This window comes from Gorilla gorilla, chromosome 18 (assembly GCF_029281585.2).
Source record: "Gorilla gorilla gorilla isolate KB3781 chromosome 18, NHGRI_mGorGor1-v2.1_pri, whole genome shotgun sequence".
NCBI classification, from domain to species: domain Eukaryota; kingdom Metazoa; phylum Chordata; class Mammalia; order Primates; family Hominidae; genus Gorilla; species Gorilla gorilla.
This window is the reverse complement of record NC_073242.2, coordinates 82,097,167-82,105,408: the sequence shown is the minus strand read 5'-3', so window position 1 is coordinate 82,105,408 and position 8,242 is coordinate 82,097,167.

Below are 8,242 nucleotides of genomic sequence, written 5' to 3'. Positions count from 1 at the left end.
TACTTCTGAAAAATGTTCTAGTAAAATTGTTCCAGATTGTAGCGTGCAGTTTTTTGTTGTTAATGCCCTGGACTAGTATCCATCTGTAGCAGATACTGGACTTGAAAACATAGGAATGTCAAAAGCAACTGTAATCCTTCTAAATTCCACAGGCTTAGAACCACAATCTACCAACCCAAATTAATTAAAAAGGAATTTCAATCATTTCTGCCTCTCTTAAAAAACATTAAAGAGGATCCATTTCAAAACCCACAGCAAAACGTATCAAAATTACTTTCCTTCTCCTCCCCAATTCTCTCACCTCCAGAGCTGCCCTTGAGCTGCTTATCAAATCCCCTCAAACTCACCCTCAACTTCTAGCCCCTGTGGCTTTTCTGTTTCTTGCCTCTCCCTATCCCCCTTTTGTTCTTTATTATGTAGATCAATTTTGCCTTGCCATTTAAAAAGAAAGTTTCCTTTCTGCTTGGCTCATTACCTAATTCTCCCTAACAAAAAAGAGCCCCAGAAATTAAGCAAGTAAGACTCTGTTCTTTCCTTCCTCTCTCCTCTCCTGCAGAATCATTTTTATGATTCTTTATTACAAAATCCCTGAAACCAGTTTGGCAAAGAACTCTCCAGTGGGAGAAGGTTGGGTGTGCTCACACTTTGATGACCTTGTTCCTGTTACACAATTATATAATTCTTCTTTGTTCCAAGATTACCTTCTTTCTTTTGAAAAATTGCTAAGCATCAGCCAGTCCAGTAGCTGACACCTCTAATCCCAGCACTTTGGGAGGCTGAGGCGAGAGGATCACTTGAGGCCAGGAGTTTGAGACCAGCCTGGGAAACAGTGAGACTCGTGTCTCTACAAAAAATTAAATAATAAAAGTTGCTGAACATCAAATGCATTTGACAATTATTCCAAATCTGAACACATACATCGCATTTATACTCTCTCAGTCTCTTTCTCTCTCTACCTTTCTCTCTGGTCCCCCAGTGACTAAATACAAATTATTTTTGCCATCATGGAAATTAGGGAATTTTGCAAGATGATGTGAATTACACAAAATATTTAGAAGACCTAATTTAAGTCCTAGCTTACACACTGAGTGTAGTCTATTTCTAAAAGTGTAATTATTGGCCAGGTGAGGTGGCTCGTGCCTGTAATCCTAGCACTTTGGGAGGCTGAGGTGGGAGGATTGTTTGAGCTGAGGACTTTGGGACCAGCCTGGGCGACATGGTGAGACCCTGTCTCTATTCTTAAAAACAAAAAATAAAAAAAGTATAATTATAATTTGGTTATCATTTTTTTTGAGACGGAGTCTTGCTCTGTCACCCAGGCTGGATTGCATTGGCATGATCTCGGATCACAGCACTCCAACCTCCTGTGTTCAAGCGATTCTCCTCCTCAGCCTCCGAAGTAGCTGGGATTACAGGCATGTACCACCATGCAGGGGTAATTTTTGTATTTTTAGTAGAGATGGGGTTTCGCCCTATTGGCCAGGCTGGTCTCGAACTCCTGACTTCAAGTGATCTGCCTGCCTCAGCCTTCCAAATTGCTGGGATTATAGCCATGAGCCACCGCGCCTGGCCTAAAAGGGTAACTTCCAGTCATCTTCTTTGTCTTCTGTTTCCCAAAATAATCAGCTTAAAATAATCCTTATGCCAAGAAAGCATATTTAGGGTAGCATATTCTGGTCTCCCACTGTCATATTTTGGGGTGGTGTGCCCTGAACTCTATCAGCATTTGCCAGTTTTACGGCCAGTAGCTCCACCACTTACCAGCCTGGAGAAATTACTTCTCTGTTCTGAGCCTCAGTTTTCTCATCTGTTAAATGTTACATAATATAATATGTATATGTTATATGTTATATGTACATGTCAACCTTTAAGAATAAGATTAAGAAAATATGACTAGGTGTAGAGTTTATTTGAGTGCAAAGCTTGAGTATAGCCACCCAGGAGACAAGGACTGCACATGAATGAGGTCAGTATTCCAAAGTGAAGTTAAGGATTCACTTAACTAGGCAGAGACAGAGAAACGTTAGCAGGATTACAACATTTTTTATAGAAGACAAGTGCATACATTATAGCAATTTGGTTATAGATGGCTACATTCCAAAGAAGTTTACTTTATTATTTTGTGAGGAGGGGCAATGATCTGAGGGGATCTTTCATGCTGCTTGATCTTGCAAGTTATCTACCGTATAAGAATAAGAAAGAGAGTTAATCTACACTCAGAGAAGCAGAAGTTGGCAGGTGCATGCTACATGACTGGCTGCATAGCCACATTTCTCTCTCTTTTTTTAAGGTTTTTAAAAATCAATTTTATTGGCCGGGCATGGTGGCTCACGCCTGTAATCCCAGCGCTTTGGGAGGCTGAGGTGGGTGGATCACGAGGTCAGGAGATCAAGACCATCCTGGCAAACACGGTGAAACCCCGTCTCTATTAAAAAACACAAAAAATTAGCCGGGCGTTGTGGTGGGTGCCTGTAGTCCCAGCTACTTGGGAGGCTGAGGCAGGAGAATGGCATGAATCCGGGAGACAGAGCTTGCAGTGAGCAGAGATCGTGTCACTGCACTCCAGCCTGGGCGACAGAGTGAGACTCTGTCTCAAAAAAAAAAAAAATCAATTTTATTGAACTATAATTATGTACAATAACTTGTATCAATGTAAAATGTAATTCAGTGAGCTCTGACAAATGCAGAAAACCATTGCCACACCCAGGAAACCACTGCCACCATCAAGTCATAGAATGTGTCCATCACCCTCAAAGCTGCCCCAGGTCCCTTTGCCATCCTTCCTCCTTTCAGCCCTGGCTACCACTGATACTCTCTTTTTACCATAAACCAGATTATGGTTGTCTTTTAGTAATTTTGTGGTTCATCCATGGTTTTGTATGTAGTAATTATCTGCCCATTTTAAAATAACCTGACTACTATTCCATTGTACAGATATACTACAGTTTACTAACCTTTATTTTACTTAACATCTGTTTATTTAACACCTGTTGAGGAATATTTGGTTCATTACAAGTTTTTAACTATTGTGAATGAATGGAACTACTACGAACATTTATGTCCAAACGCTCGTGTGCATATAATCTTTCTTTTCTCTTGGGTAAATAACTTGGAATGGAATGTCTGGGTCATATGGTAGATGTAGGTTTAACTTGAAAAAAAAGGTGACTTTTTCAAATTAGTTGTAACATTTTAATTTCTGCCAGCAGTGTGTTGGAGCCTTCACACATCTTGCTCTCACTCTGACTCTCCTGGGTCTGTCTTGTAATGACCTTTGTCATTACGTTGGGCCCACCCAGAAAATTCAGGACAATATCCCTATGTCAAGATCCTTAACTTAGAAAAATAGCTTTATGGAGGTATAACTGATGTGCAATAAACTCTGCATATTTAATATATTTAATATATACAATTTAATGAGTTTGGACTTAGGCATATACCCATGAAATCACCATAGTCAAGGTAATAGACATGTTCATCACCTTCAAAAGTTTTCTTGTGTTCCCTTTTTATTTTTGTTGTTGTTGTTGTTTTGAGGCAGAGTCTTGCTCTGTCACCCAGGCTGGAGTGCAGTGGTGTGATCTCGGCTCACTGCAAGTTCTGCCTCCTGGGTTCACGCCATTCTCCTACCTCAGCCTCCTGAGTAGCTGGGACTACAGGCACCCACCACCACACCTGGCTAATTTTTTGTATTTTTAGTAGAGGCGGGGTTTCACCGTGTTAGCCAGGATGGTCTTGATCTCCTGACCTCGTGATCCGCCCGCCTCGGCCTCCCAAAGTGCTGGGATTACAGGCGTGAGCCAGTGTCCCCGGCCATCCCTTTGTTTCTGGTATTCTTAACTGAATCACATCTGCAGAATCCTTTTTGCCCTGTAAGGTAATGTTCACAGATTCTGGGAATTAGCATGTAGACATCTTTTTGTGGGGTGGGGCAGTCATTATTCAGCCTAACGCAGACCCCGCTCCTCAATCAGAGCAGTCTCAAAGAACCTGTGACCATATTTCATCTCCCACTTCACCGCTCGTAAGGAACAACACAGGAATCAGTGAGCCGCATTTCTCTTGAGGCTCAGAATAACTTGAAATTTCAGCAACTTTAAGTTTGAATTATTTAATTACACACACACACACACACATATATAACATATTATATGATAATAATATGGGGTTATTTTTAGGATTAAATGAGATGATGATAAATATATAGCATAGAGTGAATAATAAATAGTAATGGCCACTATTATAACCATTATATCAGTGTATATATTTACCAGAATATAATCCCAGGCATGTTGATAGCTATTATGAGAAAAAAGGGTTGGACAGTTGGATAAGTTTGGGATTTCAAACAGGTTTCTTTGCTGTAGGACTTTTTAGATCCTTGATTTATTGATTGATTGAGACAGGGTCTTGCTGTCACCCAGGCTGGGCTGGAGTGCAGTGGTGCGATCATAACTCACTGCAGTCTGAAATTCTTGGCCTCAAGCAATCCTCCTGCTTCAGCCTCCTGAGTAGCTAGGACTACAGGCAGATGCTGTCACAACTGGCTAGTTCTTTTTAATTTTTTTGTGGAGATGAGGTCTTACTCTGTTGCCCAGGCTGGTCTTAAACTCCTGAGCTCAAGTGATCCTTCGCTTTGGCTTTCCAAAGTGCTGGGATTACAGGTGTGTGCCATCCTGCCTGGCCACTTTTCAGATCGTTTAATGTCTTAATGTACCCTATGAAGTTCTAAGAAGACAATAAAGCGTGAAAGATTTTCCAACTTTTTGAATCACAGTATCATTTTGTTTCTGGGTGTCTTTAGGAGCCAATGTTCCATGGAATTAACCTTGGGAAAGACAGGTTAGATGGATTCTAAACTTCTGTCCTCCTCAAGACTCTTTTTTCTGGTTTCTCTGTTTAAGAACTCTCAGGGTTTTCTTCATTAGCTTCTGCTACTACTTATTTTATTTTATTTTATTTTATTTTATTTTATTTTGAGACAGAGTCTTCGTCTGTCACCCAAACTGGAGTGCTGTGGTGCGATCTCAGCTCACTGCAATCTCCACCTCCCTGGTTCAAGTAATTCTCATTCTTCAGTCTTCTGAGTAGCTGGGACTATAGTTGTGTGCCACCAGGCCTGGCTAATTTTTGTATTTTTAGTAGAGACAGAGTTTTGCCTCTTTGGCCAGGCTGGGCTCAAAGCCCTGGTTTCAAGTGATCTGCCCACCTTGGCCTTCCAAAGTGCTGGGATTACAGGTGTGAGCCACCACACTCGCCTTCTTCATCAGCTTCTCAAAAGACTTGAATCTTAAGGTGTGAAAATGTGCAGGGAGAAATGCTTCTGGAGGTCAGACTATCAGTTAAATAGTTGAGAAACTAGGAGCGTGTTTTTCCTCTGCTTCTGATGTGAACAGTTTACTAGGATGTCCAGATAAACAGAGATAACCTTCATGACAAGGTCCCTATCCAGCATAATCCAGTTTGGTTTTTGAGTAATGTCAGGAAGGGCCACTGGGAAAGAGTTACTTTGGCAAGGCAATAAGTGAAGGTAAGAAATGGAATTTTCCCGCCTAGCACAGTGGCTTATGCCTGTAATTCCAGCACTTTGGGAGGCCGAGGCAGACAGATCACTTGAGCCCAGGAGTTTGTGATCAGCCTGGACAACATAGAAAAACCCGGTATCTACAAAAAATACAAAAATTAGCTGGGCCTGGTGGTTTGTGCCTGTAGTCCCAGCTACTTGGGAGGCTGAGGTGGGAGGATGGCTTGAGCATGGGAGGTCTAGTTTGCAGTGAGCCGTGATTGTGCCATTGTACTCCAGCTTGAATGACAGAGCAAGACCCTGTCTCAGGAGAAAAGAAAAGAAAAGAAAAGAAAAGAAAAGAAAAGAAAAGAAAAGAAAAGAAAAGGGCCGGGCGCGGTGGCTCACGCCTGTAATCCCAGCACTTCGGGAGGCCGAGGCGGGTGGATTATGAGGTCAGGAGATTGAGACCATCCTGGCTAACACGGTGAAACCCCGTCTCTACTAAAAATACAAAAAATTAGCCGGGCGTGGTGGCGGGCACCTATAGTCCCAGCTACTCCGGAGGCTGAGGCAGGAGAGTGGTGTGAACCCAGGAGGCAGAGCTTGCAGTGAGCAGAGATTGGCGCCACTGCACTCCAGCCTGGGAGACAGAGTGAGACTCCACCTCAAAAAAAAAAAAAAAAAAAAGAAATGGAATCCCGCTTTCTGAAAGAACTAAAAATAGAATTACCATTTGACCCAACAATCTCACTACTGGATATATACCCAAAGGAAAATAAATCTTTCTACCAAAAAGATTCCAGCACTCATACATTTATTGCAACTTTGCTATTCACACTAGCAAAGACATGGAATTAACCCAGGTGCCCCATCAATGGTAGATTGGATAAAGAAAGTGTGGTACATATATACCATGGAATATCACACAACCATAAAAAAGAACAAATTCATGTCCTTTGCAGCAACACGAATCCCACTGTGGGCCATTATCCTATGCAAACTAACGCAGGGACAGAAAACTGAATGCCACATGTTCTCACTTACAAGTGGGAGCTAAACATTGGGTACACAGATACAAAGACGGAAACAACAGATACTGGGGACTACAAAGAGGGAGGGGAAGGGGCAGGGGTTGAAAAGCTGCCTATCAGGTACTATGTTTGTTACTTGGGTGATGGACTCATTACAAGCACAAACATCAGCATCACACGTAATATTATCACTGTAATAAACCTGCACATGTATCCATGAATCTTTTTTTTTTTTTTTGAGACAGAGTCTTGCTCTATCATCCAGGCTGTAGTGCAGTGGCACAATCTCAGCTCACTGTAACCTCTGCCTCCAGGGTTCAAGCAATTCTGGTACCTTGGCCTCCCAAGAAGCTGGGATTATAGGCATGTGCCACCTTGCCTGGCCTAATTTTTGTGTTTTTAGTAGATATGGGGTTTCACCATGTTGGCCAGGCTGGTCTCAAACTCCTGACCTCGAGTGATCCTCCCACCTTGGCCTTGGCCTCCCAAAGTGCTGGGATTACAGTGGTGAACCACTGGCCCAGCCTACTGTGAATCTTAAAAGAAAAAGAAAAGAAAAACAACAAAAAAAGTATAGAATCACCTAATCAAGTAGAACACTGAGCTCAATGTCTCATATGTAGCCAGCTCCAAGAAAAAGCTTACTGAATACTCAACGGATTTTTATCTGGCTAGGACAGGCAGGCAGGGCTCTAAGCAGAGAGGTGAAGGGATGAGCCTCAATGTAAACTCTATGGGAGATAAAGCCCAGAGTAGTGCCTGACACATATGAAGGGCTGAGTAAGTATTTACTGACTATATTAATTGACTGTTGTAGCCATTTGAATGTCCTAAAGGCACATTAATCTTACTTTTTCCAACACCAAACTCATGCTTTTCTCATCCCCCACCCGCCGAAATCTGTTTCTCTGCCAATGTTCCCTATCATAGGAAACAAAGGGCAAGTATGGTGGCTCATGTCTGTAATCCCGGGACTTTGGGAGGCTGAAGTGAGAGGATTGCTGGAGGCCAGGAGTTTGAGGCCAGCCTGGGCAACGCAGTGAGACCCCATCTCTACAAAAAATTAAAAACGAATTAGCTGGGCGTGGTGGCACATGGCTGTAGTCCCAGCTACTCAGGAGGCTGAGGCAGGAGGATCGCTTGAGTCCAGAATGTTGAGACTGCAGTGACCTGTGTTTGCACCACTACACTCCAGCCTGGGTGACAGAGCAAGATCATGTCTCAAAACAAAGCAAAACAACCCCCAAACAAACAAAAAATGCAACAAAAAAGGAAACAAAAAATGCAACAAAAAAGGAAATGATACCACTATCTATCCTGTTACTGAAACCAGAATTCTGAATCATCCTTGACACACCCCGTCCTTCTCCATCCTCCCACATGTAATGCACCACCAAGCCCCATTATCCTCTATCTTGACTCTATCTCCTTTTTTCCACTTCTGCTGCTATCACTGAGCCCAAGTCACTATCATCTTTCACCAGGACTGCAAGAATAATGACCTTTGACCTCATCTACTGTAAAGCTGCGGTCCCGCTTCAATTCATCTTCCACGCAAAACTAGCGGGATCTTTCCAAAACCCAAATCTGATCACCTACCTTCTTCTTCCACAAAATAAGACAATCAAGCACTCTTTGTTTTAATAAAGACCGAAATTCCTTTTTTTTTTTTTTTTTTTTTTAAGGGAAGCAAGGATTTATTGAA